This window comes from Euleptes europaea, chromosome 9 (assembly GCF_029931775.1).
Source record: "Euleptes europaea isolate rEulEur1 chromosome 9, rEulEur1.hap1, whole genome shotgun sequence".
Classification (NCBI taxonomy): domain Eukaryota; kingdom Metazoa; phylum Chordata; class Lepidosauria; order Squamata; family Sphaerodactylidae; genus Euleptes; species Euleptes europaea.
This window is the reverse complement of record NC_079320.1, coordinates 5,644,345-5,661,645: the sequence shown is the minus strand read 5'-3', so window position 1 is coordinate 5,661,645 and position 17,301 is coordinate 5,644,345. Positions and strand designations below refer to the sequence as shown.

The 17,301-nt window shown below is 47.5% G+C and overlaps 1 protein-coding gene across 2 annotated transcripts in view; it reads left to right on the top strand.

Moving 5' to 3' along the window:
* The window catches only part of RNF24 (ring finger protein 24), a 74,695-nt gene that overhangs the window by 13,957 nt on the left and 43,437 nt on the right, over positions 1-17,301 (top strand). The gene's annotated exons all lie outside the window — the stretch shown is intronic.

The window sequence follows — 17,301 nt, the reverse complement described above, 5'->3', positions numbered from 1 at the left end:
CGTGTTGGTCTGCAGTAGAAGAGGAAGATTCATGTTCAGGAGCATTTTAGAGACCAACACGATTTTCAGGCTACGAGCTTTCGAGAGTCAAAGCTCCCTTTGTCAGTTTAAAAGTGGTATCCTTTCTCCTCTAACTGGATCTGCTGGGTACGTCTGATACCCGTGTTCTTGTGTATTCGATCCAGTTGCTTCTTGGCACCGAAAGCGTATCTAATGTTAGAGTTTAGCTACCCTGCATGCTTCATTAGGCTGGTCTTAAGCTCAGTCGTGCATATTTTCAACCATGACCTGAATTTTAAAACACTGAGAAAATGGAATTGGGATGGATAAAAGTCAGCGGCATTTTTCTAAATCTGAACTTAATTTTTTAAAGCTATTCTAGAGCTCCTCATTAAAAATAATCCAGTTTGAAACTCTAGATTCGTGTCCAGTAGCACCTTAAATGAAATTTTCGGGGAACGAGCTTTCAAGAGTCAAAGTTTTGTCAGATATCCGATGAAGGGAACGTCAACTCTTAAATGCTCATACCCCATAAATCTTGTTGGTCTCTAAGGTGCTACTGGACTCAAATGTAGGTCGACATAGTTACCCTCTGAAACCAGTCTGAAATGAAAACGGAGTTTAATACTGGTAAACGTGCAATCCTATGCTGATCAAAACTGAAGCTGCTTTTCGAGATAAGAAAAGGACTTCTGAGCGTACTTATTGTAAATGACAGTTGGGTATTGTGTCATCCCAGGTACCTGGGAGCTGGGGCAATGCTGTTTGGCCCCCTCTCCAGCGTCATCCATGCACACATGGATGACGTTGCACTTTTTAGAAGTCTCATTATGCAACGAAAACTGTTGCATCCAAAAAGATTTTGTCGCTTGCGCGAGGGCGTAGTTCAAGCCCTTGAATGTTGGTCAAAGTGTGTTAATATTTATTTTTAGCATGATAATGCAGTTAACGAATGGTGTTTCAAAGCAGGACGTGGTAAGCGCTCTCGACTGTGTGAGGATCGAGCTGTGGGCTGGGTTTCTGTTCGTACGACGACCCTTACGTTCATGGAACACCCTGTTAGCTGGAGATGAACTCTGTTGATGTTTCATTAGCTATACAACAGTATCTTTACAACACATCCTGTGAATTAGGTTAGTATCATTATCCCTGTAATGCAGTTAGGGGGTGGCAGGACTGAAGCACAGAGAAAGTGTCTTGCCTAAGGCCATTTAGTGAATTTGTGGCAGAGGTTAGAGGTTAGACATCTGGGACTTTCCAGATCATGGCTCATTGTTCTGTTAACCTCTGTGCTAAGCCATTATACTTTCTAAATTCTGGATATCTGGATTTTTTAAAGTTAATTTCACCCCAAAATGTATGAGGTGGCTCATTTGCATTTTTGCAAATTTTAGCCATTTCATGATTTCTTAGGGGGTATCTTGTGCCCTCTGCCCTGCCAGCCATTCTTCTAAAATTCGGCAAGGTCTCAAAGAGCGACAGGGACTGCCTATAACCTCAGTCCTCCTGTTGACACACAAACTGACGCAGGCGTTATCTGGTTACACAATGCACGACTCTGTTATGTCAGGGAAGAACTCCGAGCAGATCCGTTGTTCTGTCTGGATTAACTTTGTGGAAATTTTTTGACTTGGTGTGTTATGTAATTGTGTTACTTAGGAGGAAGGCGAGTGGATGCTGTAATGACATGGTTGCATTAGGTTGGTACCTAATTTGGTTCTCTTCTCCTCCACACGCACACGCCCCATTATCTAATATTTTCCTTCTGCCTTCTTTCTGTGATGTGTGTTTATTATCTGCTCAAGTATGCCATGCTTGTGGTGCCATGCTCGTAGTTTGTTGCTGTTTTGGTGTTGGTTGTATTTAAAAAATTAAGTAGAGAACATTTAATTTAAAAAAATCAAAAAGTTGATTTGGAAACTGATCAGATTCTTCTTTAGGCATAATAGTTGGGGTATTTGAAAGGGTGTTCATCTCTCCTGCCTTGACCTGGGTGGCCCAGGTTAGCCTGTTCTCATTAGATCTTGGACGCTAAGTGGGATTGGCTTGGTTAGTACTTGTATGGGAGACCACCAAGGAAGTACGGGGTTGCTACGCAGAGGCAGGCAATGGCAAACCGCCTCTGAACAACTCTTGACTTGAAAACTCTATGGCAAGGGTGTTGAACTCAATTGTTACAAGGGCCGGATATAACATAAATGTCACTTGGTAGGCCATGCCTCGCCAGCCCAGATCGAGAGTGGGGTATGTGTGGCTGGCTCGCGGGCTGGATAAGAGCTCTCAAGTGGCCAGGTCCAGCCCGCGGGCTTTATGTTTGACACCCCTGCTCTACGGAGTCGCCATATATCAGCTGAATTCAAAGCTATTCCTGGACCAGGATCGCATGAGCTGTAATTCAATCACTGCTGCAACTTGTGTGGATGAAACAGACCTTCCTCCGTAGGTCTGTGAACTTCAGTGGGAGATGGGGTTGAGTCTGAGGATCTCGTGCGAATTGCGTTTTCAGCCAGTGCGTCGCAAGGTGGCCCCTTTGAAGGCAGGTTCTTCTAGTCACAGCGATATCCTGAAAATATCCAGTTGTGCTTTTTTTGTCTGGATGCTAGGTTTCTAGATGCATGCAGTGGTCTTGAGGTGAACCTCTGCAAACAAAAAATTGTTTTCAAGTCCATGGTTTTGGAATCGGTGCCCAGGAAGCAACTGGAAAGTGAAAATTAAACATTTGCTCCAGTTGGGTAGCATGAATGCGGTGGAGTTTTACTGTTCATCTTTGTGCTTCTGCTTGACTTACCGATCTGGTTGTACCTTCATACAGCAAGGATTCTAGAACAAAGCAGTGGCTCATGCAGAGATGCATCAGTCATTCTCCTCTATGCGCAAGTAGTTCTTTAGGATTCCCTGTATCCCTTAACTGGAACCCATAGAAGGTGTTAGTGAAGGTTGTCAGCCAAGCTGTGCCATAAGTGTTCTCTGCCCTGTTGTAGGTCTGGTGAAGGAATGTCATATACAGTAGGCAAAATTGCATCCTGGGATAGATTTGGCCTTTGAATGTTGAGGTTCCCGAAAGCCAGTGTGGTGTAGTGGTTAGAGTGTCAAACTAGGATCTTGAAGACCCAGGTTCGAATCTTCCCTCTGCTGTGGAAGCTTGCTGGGTGACCTGGGGCCAGTCACACACTCTTGGCCTGACCTACCTCACAGGGTTGTTGTGAAGATAAAGTGGAGGAGAGGAAGCAAGCTGCTTTGGGTCCCCCTCGGGGAGAATGGTGGGGGAGGAAATAAATTGCAGGGAATTCAAGAGAAGCAAAAAAGAGTTGCAACAGGATTAGCAAAACGTTTTGTTAGGGCGTGGTTTTGTCTGCCCAACCTTAACGCCTTTTAGCGTTGGGTTCTCTTGAGTTCCAGGCTGCGCAGCTGGGTTTCAGATTTAAAAATTAAGCTAAAAAATCAGTTTTTTCTGGGGCTGAAATGTGAAATACTGGGCTCCCTTAGACGGTCCGAGTATCCAGGATATCCCTTTGCTCTACTTTCTTGTAAGACTATCCCCAGTGACATTGGTGAGGTTCTCATTCTACCTTACGTATGGCAGGAATGCAGCTTGGATATTTCTGCTTCTCTCCCTGCTTCCCCCCCTTTTTTAAAGCCAGCCAGCTAGGTGGAGAGTCCAACAGCAACAGCTATACTGGTGCATGTGTTCATTGCATTCTAGTAATCTAAGGAGGTAGGGGGTCATTCTCTACCCTGAGCATTGTGCGTGTTTGTGCGTTGCGTCAGATCCCCAAAATAACCAGTCATGTAGCATATCTAACTTGCGGCTTCTTGACACTCTTAGAGGTTTCATCCTACGTTGTGCTCTCGAAAGCTTATACCCTGAAAATCTTACAAAATTTCTGGCAGGGTAGTTGGGTGGTGAGTTGGTTGTTGTTGCTGCTGTTTTTTAATATGCCAACTTTGTCTCCCGCATAAGGAAGAATCAAATCTACTTACAGTCATCTTCCCTTCCTCTCCCCACAACAGAGACCCTGTGAGGTAGGTGTGGCTGTGAGAGCTCGAAGAGAACTGTGACTGGCCCAGGGTCATCCAGCTGGCTTAATGTGGAGGAGTGGGGACACCCACCCAGTTCACCAGATTAGTATCCACTGCTCAAGCGGAGGAGTGGGGAATCAAACCCAATTCAGCAGATTAGAGGCCGCCACTCATGTGGAGGAGTGGGGAATCAAACCTGGTTCAGCAGATTAGTATCCACCGCTCAAGTGGAGGAGTGGGGAGTCAAACCCAGTTCTCCAGATTAGTCTTCCGCTCATGTGGAGGAGTGGGGAATCAAACCCGGTTCACCAGAATCGTGATCTACTAAAAAAACCTGTTGGTTTCTAAGGCGCTCCTGGACTTGAATCTAACTGGACTTGGATCTACTCTAGTGCAGACCAATATGGCTACCCTATGAAACTAGAGCCCTGACCTGGATGGCCCAGGCTAGCCTGATCTCGTCAGATCTCAGAAGCTAAGCAGGATCATCCCTGGTTAGTATTTGGATGGGAGACCACCAAGGAATACCAGGGTTGCTGTGCAGAGGAAGGCACTGGCAAACCACCTCTGTTCGTCTCTTGCCATGAAAACCCCAAAAGGGATAGTCATAAGTCAGTTGCAACTTGGCGGCACTTTACACACACACACGCACACACACACATGAAACTAGATTCAAGTCCAGTAGCACCTTAGGGACCGATGAGATTTTCAGCGTTTGAGCTGTTGGGAGTCAAAGCTCCCTTTGTCAGGTATCTTATACCCGGGAAATGTTGTCAGTCTCTAAGGTGCTACTGGACTCGAATCTGGCTGTTCTACGGCAGACCAACATGGCTAATCTCTGAAACTTTTCTAGGGGTGCATCTGACCGGGCCTGAAACACAAGACAAGGAGCTACAGAAGCAAAGATGGGAGGCAGAAAATTCTCAGTGCTTTATTTTATGTGAAGGTTTTTTTCCCTTCCGTTTATGAAGATTCATCGCTCCATAAAACTAATGACCATGAATGGAGGCCATTGCCAAGATAATATTAGTCAAGCTTGGCAGCTTCGAAGTTGTAATTAATGTTTTTTTTTCTCAGGCGCTTGTTCTTAGGAATTGTGTGAAAGAGAACATGGATATTTTTACTGATTTATAAATGAGGAAGGGTTGTACCATGGATACATAATAATTCAAATAAAAACATCAAGTTATAGTTCCCCTGCTTGGCTGTGGTCAACTGAACACTAAATTTGAAAGTCTTATTTCTCACGTGCCGTAGAAGACATTCCAGTAAGCAACTGGCAGAAAGGTTACTAGAAGTACTTCTGTTGAAATGGCTTGTGGCATTAAGTGCTAAAATAATCTTCATGAGAATTTACTTCATGCACAAGAACACGCAGAAACAATGCGTGTCAATTTCGGAAGCGTGGCTCGAAAGGGACAAGAAGCCATCCTTACCCTTTTGCATCTACTTTTGAACAATTGTTCCTTCGGTCTGTCGAACTATTGCTGCTTGAAGTTTTGTGCATCACTATTATTGCTTTAAGACTTGTATATTACCTATTCGTTGCATTGTCCTTCCTGTGTGCCATACAACACGTCCATTTATGACAATTGATTCTGTTTAGGACTTGCATATTGGCGCAGCTGGATAATGTAGCTTGTGCATTTTTGTATGTGTATATGTTCATGACTTTACAGTATATTGACATTATACCTTATTTCTTGGCCACCGTGCTGTTTCCTTTTTGCTAGACTTATCCATTTCAGCACAAATTTTCTTTTTCATAACCTCCAGGTGGTGGCTGGAGATCTCCCGCTCTCCAGGCGACAAAGATCAGTTCCCCTGGAGAAACTGGCCGCTATGGCAATTGGACTCTTTGACATTATACCCTCACCCTATAGTCCGCCACTCATGTGGAGGAGTGGGGGAATCAAACCCAGTTCTCCAGATTAGAGTCCACCGCTCAACCATTACACCATGCTGGCTCACTAGGTATCCTTCGCCTGCATCTTGCTTAATGGTAGGTTTCTCTTGGAAGTGTTGATTATGGGGGTGGGGGACGCTGTCTCCCCCCCCCCATTTTCCCTGAAAACGCTCTTCTAAAAAAAATGTTCTGGGGATAAAAAGTAGGGTTCTAATCCCTTTCAATGAGATCAAGGGATTAATGGTTTAAAATGCTTAGAAAATTGCAGGGATTAACTAAGTCCCAGTTCATCCTCCCCGTATGGGCCCCCCTACAATTCCACAGCGTGATGCTGTCAGCACTGACGTTAAACTTATGCTTTTCAGCATGGCAAGTGTGCGGTTTCTCCGCAGCAAGCAGATACATAGGGAACTGTTACCGGATCCCTCACCTGCTTACCACACTGCACAAGGAGTCCACCCCAGCTCTTTACAGTCAAGACTAGCCAGATGCATCCTCCCCCTCCAGAGTTCTGTGGATTGCAATCTGGAACTGCCTTGAAACCACGTCCATTGTGTGGACAGTTTGTATAGATCTGTCAGCGTGGTGTAGTGGTTAAGAGTGGTGGTTTGGAGCGGTGGACTCTGATCTGGAGGACCGGGTTTGATTCCCCTCTCTTCCACATGAGTGGCGGAGGCTAATCTGTTGAACCAGGCTGGTCTCCCCACTCCTCCACATGAAGTCAGCTGGGTGACCTTGGGCTAGTCACAGCTGTCTCAGCCCCACCTACCTCACAGGGTGTCTGTTGTGGGGAGGGGAAGGGAAGGTGATTCTAAGCCGGTTTGATTCTCCCTTAAGTGGTAGAGAAAGTCGGGATATAAAAACCAACTCTTCTTCTTCGTCCTGTATATCCATATCTTGGAAACTGCAATTGGGAACAGCCAGTGGGGTGTAGTAGTTAAGAGTGTCAGACTAGTATCTGAGAGACCAGGGTTTGAATCCCCACTCATGCCATGGAAGCTTGCTGGGTGACTTTGGTCTGGACACACTCTCTCAGCCTGACCTACCTCACAGGGTTCTTGCAAGGATAAAATGGAGACGAGGAGAATGATGTAAGCCATTTTGGGTCCCCATTGGGGAGAAAGCCAAGGTACGCATGAGTGAAATAAATAAATAATCCCTTTTAGGCTGCAGAGAAAGCCAATGTACAAATGATTTGAGGGGCTGTGGCTCAGGGGTTGAGCATCTGCTTGGCATGCGGAGGGCCCCAGGTTCAATCCCCAGCATCTCCAGTTAAAAGGGACAGGTAGGAGGTGATGTGAACAACCTCTGCCTGACACCGTGGAGAACAGCTGCCAGTCAGAGTAGACAATACTGACCTCGATGGGCCACCGATCTGACTCCGTAGAAGGCTGATTCATGCGTTCGTGATCTGGAATTCAAGTCATGCGTGCCTCACTGGCCCTTTAAGGCAGAAGAAAATCCCTTCGGAGCTGCAGACCAAAACAATTCCAGATCGGGCTTTAAATGGTTCAATCGGGCTCCTCCGTAGAAAGCCCAGTTAGAGGAAGGTGGAGGAAGAGAGCTAAGATAAACCAGAGGAGTGACAGATCACCCCCCACCACCACCAATCACCGCATCCCATGCTGAATCGGGAGCACTTTTGTTTCGATGTGCACCATTCATTATCATTATGAACTCTAGACTGACAGCTTTATGAGCGAAACATTTGGTCTAAATCAGTGCCTTGCATAATGCTGTTGGACGTTTTTCTCATGAGGCGGCCAAATGGCAGCCTCCCTTGTTCTCTGTGAAGTAATTTTTGTAGTGGATGTGACTTGATGACACACAATTCTTAATGCCCTGACCTGGATAGCCCAGCCTAGCCTGATCTTTTCAGATCTCAAGCTAATCAGGGTTGGCCCTGGTTATTCCTTGGAAGGGAGTCCACCAAGGAAGTCCAAGGTTGCCACGCAGAGGCAGGCAATGGCAAACCTCCTCTGAATATCCCTTGCCTTGACTAGGATGGCCCAGCTTAGCCCGACCTTGTCATATCTCAGAACCCAACCAGAGTTGGCCCTGCTTAGTCCTTGGAAAGGAGACCACCAAGGAAGTCTAGGGTTGTTACGCAGAGGCAGGCAATGGCAAACCAACTCTGAACATCTCTTGCCTTGACCAGGTTGGCCCAGGCTAGCCTAATCTTGTTAGATCTCAGAAGCTAACCAGGGTCGGACCTGGTTAGTCCTTGGAAGGGAGTACACCAAGGAAGTCCAAGGTTGCCACGCAGAGGCAGGCAATGGCAAACCTCCTCTGAATATCCCTTGCCTTGACTAGGATGGCCCAGCTTAGCCCGACCTTGTCATATCTCAGAACCCAACCAGAGTTGGCCCTGGTTAGTCCTTGGAAAGGAGACCACCAAGGAAGTCTAGGGTTGTTACGCAGAGGCAGGCAATGGCAAACCAACTCTGAACATCTCTTGCCTTGACCAGGTTGGCCCAGGCTAGCCTAATCTTGTTAGATCTCAGAAGCTAACCAGGTTCGGACCTGGTTAGTCCTTGGAAGGGAGTCCACCAAGGAAGTCCAAGGTTGCCACGCAGAGGCAGGCAATGGCAAACCTCCTCTGAATATCCCTTGCCTTGACTAGGATGGCCCAGCTTAGCCCGACCTTGTCATATCTCAGAACCCAACCAGAGTTGGCCCTGGTTAGTCCTTGGAAAGGAGACCACCAAGGAAGTCTAGGGTTGTTACACAGAGGCAGGCAATGGCAAACCAACTCTGAACATCTCTTGCCTTGACCAGGTTGGCCCAGGCTAGCCTAATCTTGTTAGATCTCAGAAGCTAACCAGGGTCGGACCTGGTTAGTCCTTGGAAGGGAGTACACCAAGGAAGTCCAAGGTTGCTATGCAGAGGCAGGCAATGGCAAATCTCCTCTGACTATCTCTTCCCTTACTAGGATGGCCCAGCCTAGCCCGATCTTGTCAGACCTCAGAAGCTAACCAGGGTCTGCCCTGGTTATTCCTTGGAAGGGAGTCCACCAAGGAAGTCTAAGGTTGCTGCGCAGAGGCAGACAATGGCTAACCAGCTCTGCTCATCTCTTGACTTAAAAACCTCTTGGTCCTGGGGTCGCCATGAGTCGGCTGCGACTGGACAGCATACAATTATTATGGATTACGCCATTCTGCGTATGCGATACTTCAAAACCGAGATGGCATCTTCCTTGTTTAGTTGGAATCATTAATTTCTCCTCCAATTATTCTGGCGTTCTGGCAGATGGGAGGTTCTCGCTTGTGCTTCTGAATTGCTGCATCAGAGGCTGGGAGGTTTGAATCATGGCTTGTTTTATTTAAATGGGCATTGACGCCTGCCAGACAAGAAATTGCCAATTCATCCAGCTCGAATGCCGCCTATGCCTTGAGGTTTGGTGCAGACTTGGGTTGCTCTGGAAGCTCAGAGGCCTGGCTGTGTCCACAAAGGAACGGAAAGCTGCCGTTTTGCAATGAGGAAGAAAGAATGTGCACGCAGTGAATTGCACAAAGAAGCTGCCTTTGCCATACATGGCAGGTGTTGGGTTGCTTGCTTCCCCCTTCAGTCTAGGTTGAGGTGGCCGTCAGATGTGGGGTGCCATAAGAAGAAGAAATGGTTTTTATATGCCGATTTTCTTTACCTTTTAAGGAGAATCAAACCGGTTTACAATCTCCCTCCCTTCCCCTCCCCACAACAGACACCTTGTAAGGTAGGTGGGGCCGAGAGAGTTCAGAAAGAACTGTGACTAGCCCAGGGTCACCCAGCTGGCTTCATGTGTAGGAGTGGGGAAACCAATCCTGTTCACCAGATTAGAGTCCGCCACTCATGTGGAGGAGTGGGGAACGAACCCAGTTCTCCAGATTAGGTTCTACCGCTCTTAACCGCTACACCACGCTGGAGACAGATGTGTCAGATGCCCAGTGCAGAGGGACGATGAAATCCAGTGTTGCTCCACCTAAAGTAAAATCTGGAGAAGCAAAAAAATACATAGTGCATGGATACACAAGTAGTTTCACCTACTGATATGGTTTCGCCCACATACAGGGAATGCAGTAGATCTTGGATCAGTTTTCTGATATCTAGAAGCAGGAAGACTCTGATCTGTGGTATAGGTGGCCAGCTGAGGCGTGGAACAGGGGTGAGCATCGCGGTATCACAGTTTGGAATCTATGGGAGCCCTGACCCGCCTGGCCCAGCTTAGCCTGATCATGCCAGATCTCAAAGCCCCTGGTTAGTACTTGGATGAGAGACCACCGAGGAGGTCCGGGGTCACTACGCAGAGGCAGGCAATGGCAAACCACCTCTGCTTCTCTGCCCTGACCTGGGTGCCTCAGGCTAGCCCAATCGTGTCAGATCTTGGAAGCAAAGCACGGTCAGCCCTGGTTCATTCTTGGATGGGAGACCACCAAGGAAGTCCAGGACTGCTGCGCAGAGGCGGGTATAGTTAAATTGGGGAACTCCCTGCCCCAGGATGTGGTGATGGCTGCCAACTTGGAAGGCTTTAAGAGGGGAGAGGGCATGTTCCTGGAGGATAGGGCTATCCATGGCTACTAGTCAAAAGGGATACCTATTTTGTCTAGTATCAGAGGAGCATGCCTGTTATATTAGGTGCTGTGAAACACAGGCTGGATAATGCTGCTGCAGTCGTCTTGCTTGTGGGCTTCCTGTTGGCACCTGGTTGGCCGCTGTGTGAACAGACTGCTGGACTTGATGGGCCTTGGTCTGATCCAACATGGCTCTTAAGTTCTTATGCAATGCCAAACCACCTCTGTTTATCCCTGGCCTTGAAAACCCTACTGGGTTTCCATAAGTTGGCTGCAACTCCACGGCGCTTTCCACCGCCAATCGACAGAATGTCCTCCTTTACGGGCCTTGCTGAAATGATCAGGAACCCAGTATTGTCACGGGGTGGTGAGGGGGCTCCTACCTGGACTTCCCGCCTCCCCAGTGGCGCCACAGTGTCTTTGTAGGGATGCATGATGGGTAAATCTGCCCGGCTTGAGAAATTACTACAATGGTTAATTGGTAAGCCTGCGTTCGTCTACACGCCTCCCTCTCAAAGACGCTGAATCTCGCTTTTGGATGAACTCAATTTTTTTCTCCAGACCAGCCAACCCGCCCATCCTGTTGGATTTGTTTCGGAGCCTCGCAGTCTTGGCTTCTCGTGAATGGCGGGGTAATCCTGATTGGCAGAGGGCCGTTGCCCGGGGCCAGAACGCTCTCCGCCACCACCTGGGATGTTCTCATAGACACGTTTTGAAAGGCTTGCAAAGGGGAGGGGTCACGTTTTCGAACACGGGATGTTCTCTCTGTGTCCGGGCTTCTGCCAAGTCATACGGGGCGCCTCCGAGAGCTGCCAGAGTGGCATTTGTAACCAGCACCACACACAATTTGTGTTGCAGACAATGAGGTTGCAGAAAATGTTGTACGTAACCAGAAACTTGAAATTCTGGGAGGCAGGATGATATTATTGATATGAGCAATGAGAGCCAGCGTGGTGTAGTGGTTAAGAGCCGTGGTTTGGAGCAGTGGAGTCTAATCTGGAGAACCGGGTTTGATTCCCCACTCCTCTACATGAAGCCAGCTGGGTGACCTTGGGCTAGTCACAGTTCTCTTAGAGCTCTCTCAGCCCCACCTACCTCACAATGGTGACTGTTGTGGGGAGGGGAAGGGATGGTGATTGTAAGCCAGTTTTATTCTTCCTTAAGTGGTAGAGAAAGTCAGCATATAAAAAAAGCCCAGCAGTCTGTGCATACAGCGGCCAACCAGGTGCCTCTAGGAAGCCCACAAGCAAGACGAATGCAGCAGCATTTATCCTGCTTGTGTTCCACAGCACCTAATATAATAGCCATGGCTCCTCTGATCTTGGAGAGAATAGGGATGCATCATGACTAGTATCCATTTTTACTAGTTGCCATGGATAGCCCTCTCCTCCGTGAACATGTCCACTCCCATTTTAAAGCCTTCCAAGTTGGCAGCCATCACCACATCCTGGGGCAGGGAGTTCCACAATTTAACTATGCTAAATATCATATCCTGGCAAGAGGTACATGAGCGCATGAAGAGAGTGCGCATGGGCTTTAAGCCGCCGACAACATGAACAAGAACCGAAGTTGCAGGATGACTATTTTTATAGCCGATCTCCACAATGTTGCTCACAACCAGAAACTTGAAATACTGGGAGGTAGGATGATACTATTGATATGAGCAACACTGTCTTGGCGACAAACATGCCAGAGGGAGAGCCGGTCCCTTGCGAAAGGTCAAGGCCGCGTACGATTCTGCAGTGAAGTAGTAATACAAGCCCTTACTATAGGCAGGCCAAAGATACTTTACAACGGGCCATTTTACTTGAACATGGCAATCTGCCATTGTTCCCATACCCGGCGTGCTGTGGCCTACTTAGGACTGTGTATGAGACTGTGTACCCTCTAAGCCCGTGTTGGCAAACCTATGGCACGCGTGCCACTTCCGGCACGCGTAGCCCTCTCTGCCGGCACGCGTGGTTCCTCCAAGCTGCTGGCCTTTCCGGCTCTGCCCCTCCCATGCATAAATGGCCTCTTTCTTTCTCTGTCTCCCTCTGTCCTTTTCTTTCCCTACTTTTCTTTCTCTCCCTCGCTCCATTTCTTTCTCCCTTTCTCTCTTTCTCTCTTTCTCTCTCTCTTTCTCTCTTTCTCTCTTTCTTTCTTTCTTTCCCTCCCTCCCTCCCTCCCTCCCTTCTTTCCCTCCAGCGGCTTCTCCGGCGCCCTCTGGGTCTGTGCGGGCGGAGGGGCGTGCAGTCCTATTCCACCTTTGAAGTGCCCACAAGCCATCCTCCAAACACCTTTCCATTTGTCTTGATATGTAGAGAGAAAATACTAAGGAACTAGTTGCCAATCTCCAGGTACTAGCTGGAGATCTCCTGCTATTACAAGTGATCTCCAGCCAATAGACATCAGTTCCCCTGGAGAAAATGGCCACTTTGGCAATTGGACTCTATGGCACTGAAGTCCCTCCCCAAACCCCGTCCTCCTCAGGCGCCACCCCAAAAACCTCCCACTCATGGCGAAGAGGAACTTGGCAACCCTAGCCTCTCCCTCTGGGTATTCAGGTTAAATTGCCGCATTGGCACTCGGCGATAAATAAGTGGGTTTTCGGTTGCAGTTTGGGCACTCGGTCTCTAAAAGATTCGCCATCACTGCTCTAAGCTCTTCATACCAAAGTTTATTGGTTGTAGTGGTGGTGGAAAGGGCTGTCAAGTTGCAACTGCTCTATGAACACATGAAGCTGCCTTATACTGAATCAGACCCTTGGTCCATCAAAGTCAGTATTGTCTATTCAGACCGGCAGCCAGGGTCTCAGGCAGGGGTCTTTCACATCACCTACTTGCCTGGTCCCTTTAACTGGAGATGCTGGGGATTGAACCTGGGACCTTCCGCATGCCAAGTAGATGCTTTACAAACTAAGTCACTGCCGTGAGGTTTTCAAGGCAAGAGACGTTCAGAGGTGGCTCACCATTACCTACATAGCAACCCTGGACGATCTTGGTGGTCTCCCATCCAAGGATTGACTGCTTAGCTTCCGAGATCTGATGAGATCAGGCTAGTCTGGGCCATCCAGGTGAGGGCTTATTGGTTGGTAAGGTAAAGGTAAAGGTCCCCTGTGCAAGCACCGGGTCATTCCTGACCCATGGGGTGACGTCACATCCCGATGTTTCCTAGGCAGACTTTGTTTGCGGGGTGGTTTGCCAGTGCCTTCCCCAGTCATCTTCCCTTTACCCCCAGCAAGCTGGGTACTCATTTCACCGACCTTGGAAGGACGGAAGGCTGAGTCAACCTTGAGCCAGCTACCTGAAACCGACTTCCGTCGGGATCGAACTCAGGTCGTGTGCAGAGCTTGGACTACAGTACTGCAGCTTAACACTCTGCGCCACGGGGCTCCTCAATTGGTCCTCTATTGGTTGGGCACACTATAAAAAGGGTGGACCTTGCCAGCGTCCCCTTCCAGGACCTTCTCGGTGATGGCCCCTTTTCCTGGGATTGATCTCCCAGGGAAGATTCATCAGAATCTACAGTTACAAACCTTCAGGTGACCAGTTAAAATATGAGAGTGGTATTGTTTTATATCGTACTTTCTTCACATTATGAGAAGACAAGAGTCACTGGAAAAGACAATCATGCTAGGAAAAGTTGAAGGCAGCAGAAGAAGAGGAAGACCCAGCAAGAGATGGATTGACTCTATAAAGGAAGCCATAGCCCTCGATTTGCAAGATCTGAGCAAGGCTGTTAAGGATAGGATGTTTTGGAGGACATTTTTCACAGGGTCGCCATGAGTCGGAAGCGACTTGACAGCACTTAGCACACACACACACACACACACACACACACACACACACATTGTTTTAATGGTGTTAAATATTCTGGCTCGATTGTGAACCAGTTTTAAATCATTCTTTTGCTCATGTTTGCAGTCTTTTGCTAGCTGCCTCAGGCTCCCAAGAGGGTGTCTGGGTTGGGGAAATTCGATCAAACTACTTTTTGTTTAGTGTTGCTCCGCAGTAGAAGAGACAGATTCAAATCCAGTAGCACCTTCAACACCAACCTGATTTCTGGTTTATAAGCATTGAGAGTCAACACTCGCTTCGTCAGATATCTGACAAAGGGAGCTTTGACTCTACAGCACTGGTTCCCAACCAGGGGTCCGTGGACCCCCAGGGGTCCGTGAGAACTAAATTAAGGTCTGCGAAACAAAGTTATAAACCCATAATAAATTAATATTTTCAATTAAAAGTTATCTATTATAAAAATATATATTCAAATATTATTCTAAGTTTAATGTTTAACTAACAGTTATGATTAAAGTTTATTTTCAAATTCTCAGAATTTTTATTTTGAACCTTGGGGTCCCTACACCGAACAAAAAAGTCCTAGTGGTCCCTGGTCAAAAAAAGGTTGGGAACCACGGCTCTACAGTGATGGTGGAAAGTGCTCTGAAGTGGCAGCTGACTTACGGCGACCCTGTAGGGTTTTTCAAGGCAAGAGACAAACAGAGGTGGTTTGCCATTGCCTGCCTCCATGTCACAGCCACGATCGTCTTTTGGGGGTCTCCCATCCAATACTAATCATGGGCACCCCTGCTTAGCTTCCAAGACCAGTGATGAGATCGGGCTAGCCTGGGCCATCCAGGTCAGGGCTGAGGCAAACAGAGATGGGTTGCCATTGCCTGCCTCTGTGTAGCGACCCTGATCTTCCTTGGTGGGTCTCCCATCCAAGTACTAACCAGGGTCGACACTCCTTAGATTCCAAGGTCTGATGAGATTGGAGTGGCCTGGGCCATCCAGGTGAGGGCTTTCGGGGTGCTACTGGATTCGAATGTTGCAGAAGAATCTGCTTTTTTTGAAGAGTTCTGTGTCATTCAAAAGGTTTGCGCTTTCCAAACTAGGAGGGGCAGCCGACAGTATCGCACCAACTGTTTTCTGCCTCGCTTCCCAGGGTGAGCATGGGAACCATGTCATTTTTTTCCTCTGTGAAGAACAACTGTAGTCCCACTCCCAGGTGTGGGCAGGGAGTGCGTGGTTCATCAGGCAAGAAATCAGATATTCATGAGATGCATCTCAGTGTTTATCAAGATTTGTATGGGAAATTGCATTTTCTGAAATATGTTTTATGCAGTAAGGTTTTGCAGAAGCAAGAAGAAGAAGAGTTGGTTTTTTGAAACAACTGCTTTTTCAAGCTAAATCTCAACTATGCAGGACTGGATTCCCTAGTACTACGTGTAGTTCAACCTCAAGTTTACAGGTTTGTTCATGGATGTGAGTACCCAGTAGCAATAGCGCAATGCTTTCCATGTGGATGGTTCCGTGTTCAATTTCCACTTTTAAGCATTTCTGTTAGCAAGCATTGCGTGAGATCCTTGATAGCCACTGGACGAACCAGTGCAGATTTCATTGGTTCAGATTAATATCCTATGATCTGCACCAAGAAAACTCAAATTCTGCAACCTTTTCATGATGTTTTCCAAAGTTTACTACTTTTTAGATCATTGTGGGTTTTGCTGGCTATGTGGGCAATAAAGAAACTCTGTGGATTACAAAGACTTCCGTGGCTGGAAATCTTCGTAACCCCCCCAAAAAAAGATTTCCCATGCTTTCAAGTTTATCTTTATTTGTTATTGTTTAATTTAGATCTGTTAGCTGCAGTGTCCATAAAATATGCCGGACTGCCATCAACATTGCTATATGTGTGTGTGTGTGTGTGTACACACACACACACATATATGTCACTGGCCACCAAGATTAAGTTAATTCATGCCATCGTATTCCCTATTACTATGTATGGGTGTGAGAGCTGGACATTGAAGAAAGCTGCTAGGAAAAAAGTAGATTCCTTTGAAATGGGGTGTTGGAGGAAAGTGTTACAGATACCGTGGATGGCCAAAAAAACAAACCATGGGTCAGGAATGACCCGGTGCTTGCACAGGGGTCTACCTTGAACTCTTTTTTTTTTTTGCTTCCGTAGGTACAGAATTCTCTTCCTTTCGCGCCAACTGCCTTTGGCTTGAATTGTTTCTGCTTTTTGCAAAGCCGTGAGAGGGCCTGCAAATTCAGAGCATGGGGCACGCCTGCTTCCAACAGGGCCAAGGTTGCCTTGACCCTGAGTTGCCCTCTTAGATAATACAGCATGTGGCTATGCAGTCCAGGACAAAAACCCGGCCATGCCCAGAGGCAGAGAGGTGCCTCTCTCTGTCTCTCTCTCTCTCTCTCCCCCCCATGGCGTTTCATCACCCTTCCCTTCAATATTGCAATTTCATGCTGCAGTTTCCACATCAGCCAATTGCTAGAGAATTATTCTTATATGCTAGTCGATTAGGACAAACCCCCCCCCCTTGATCGCAAGGAGGCCAAGGGGACAACTTTGCCAGCCCCCCCCCCCCCAAAGTACCTCTGGAGTCTCAGGCAGGTCTTGCAGAAGTCCTAAACTACATAGAATCATAGAGTCATGGAGTTGGAAGGGACCACCAGGGTTGTCTAGTCCAACCCCCTGCACAAGGCAGGAAATTCACAGCTACCTCCCCCCTACACACACCCAGAGGCTCCTACTCCAAGTTCAGAAGGCGGCCAAGATGCCCTCCCTTTCATGATCTGCCTAAGGTCATAGAATCAGCATTGCTGACAAATGGCCATCTAGCTTACCACCTCCCGAGGAAGCCTGTTCCACTGAGGAACTGCTCTAACTGTTAGAAATTTTTTCCTAACGTCTAGATCAGTGGTTCCCAACCTTTTTTTGACCAGGGACCACTAGGATTTTTTTGTTCGGTGCAGGGACCCCAAGGTTCAAAATAAAAATTCCAAGAATTTGAAAATAAACTTGAATCATAACTGTTAGTTAAACATT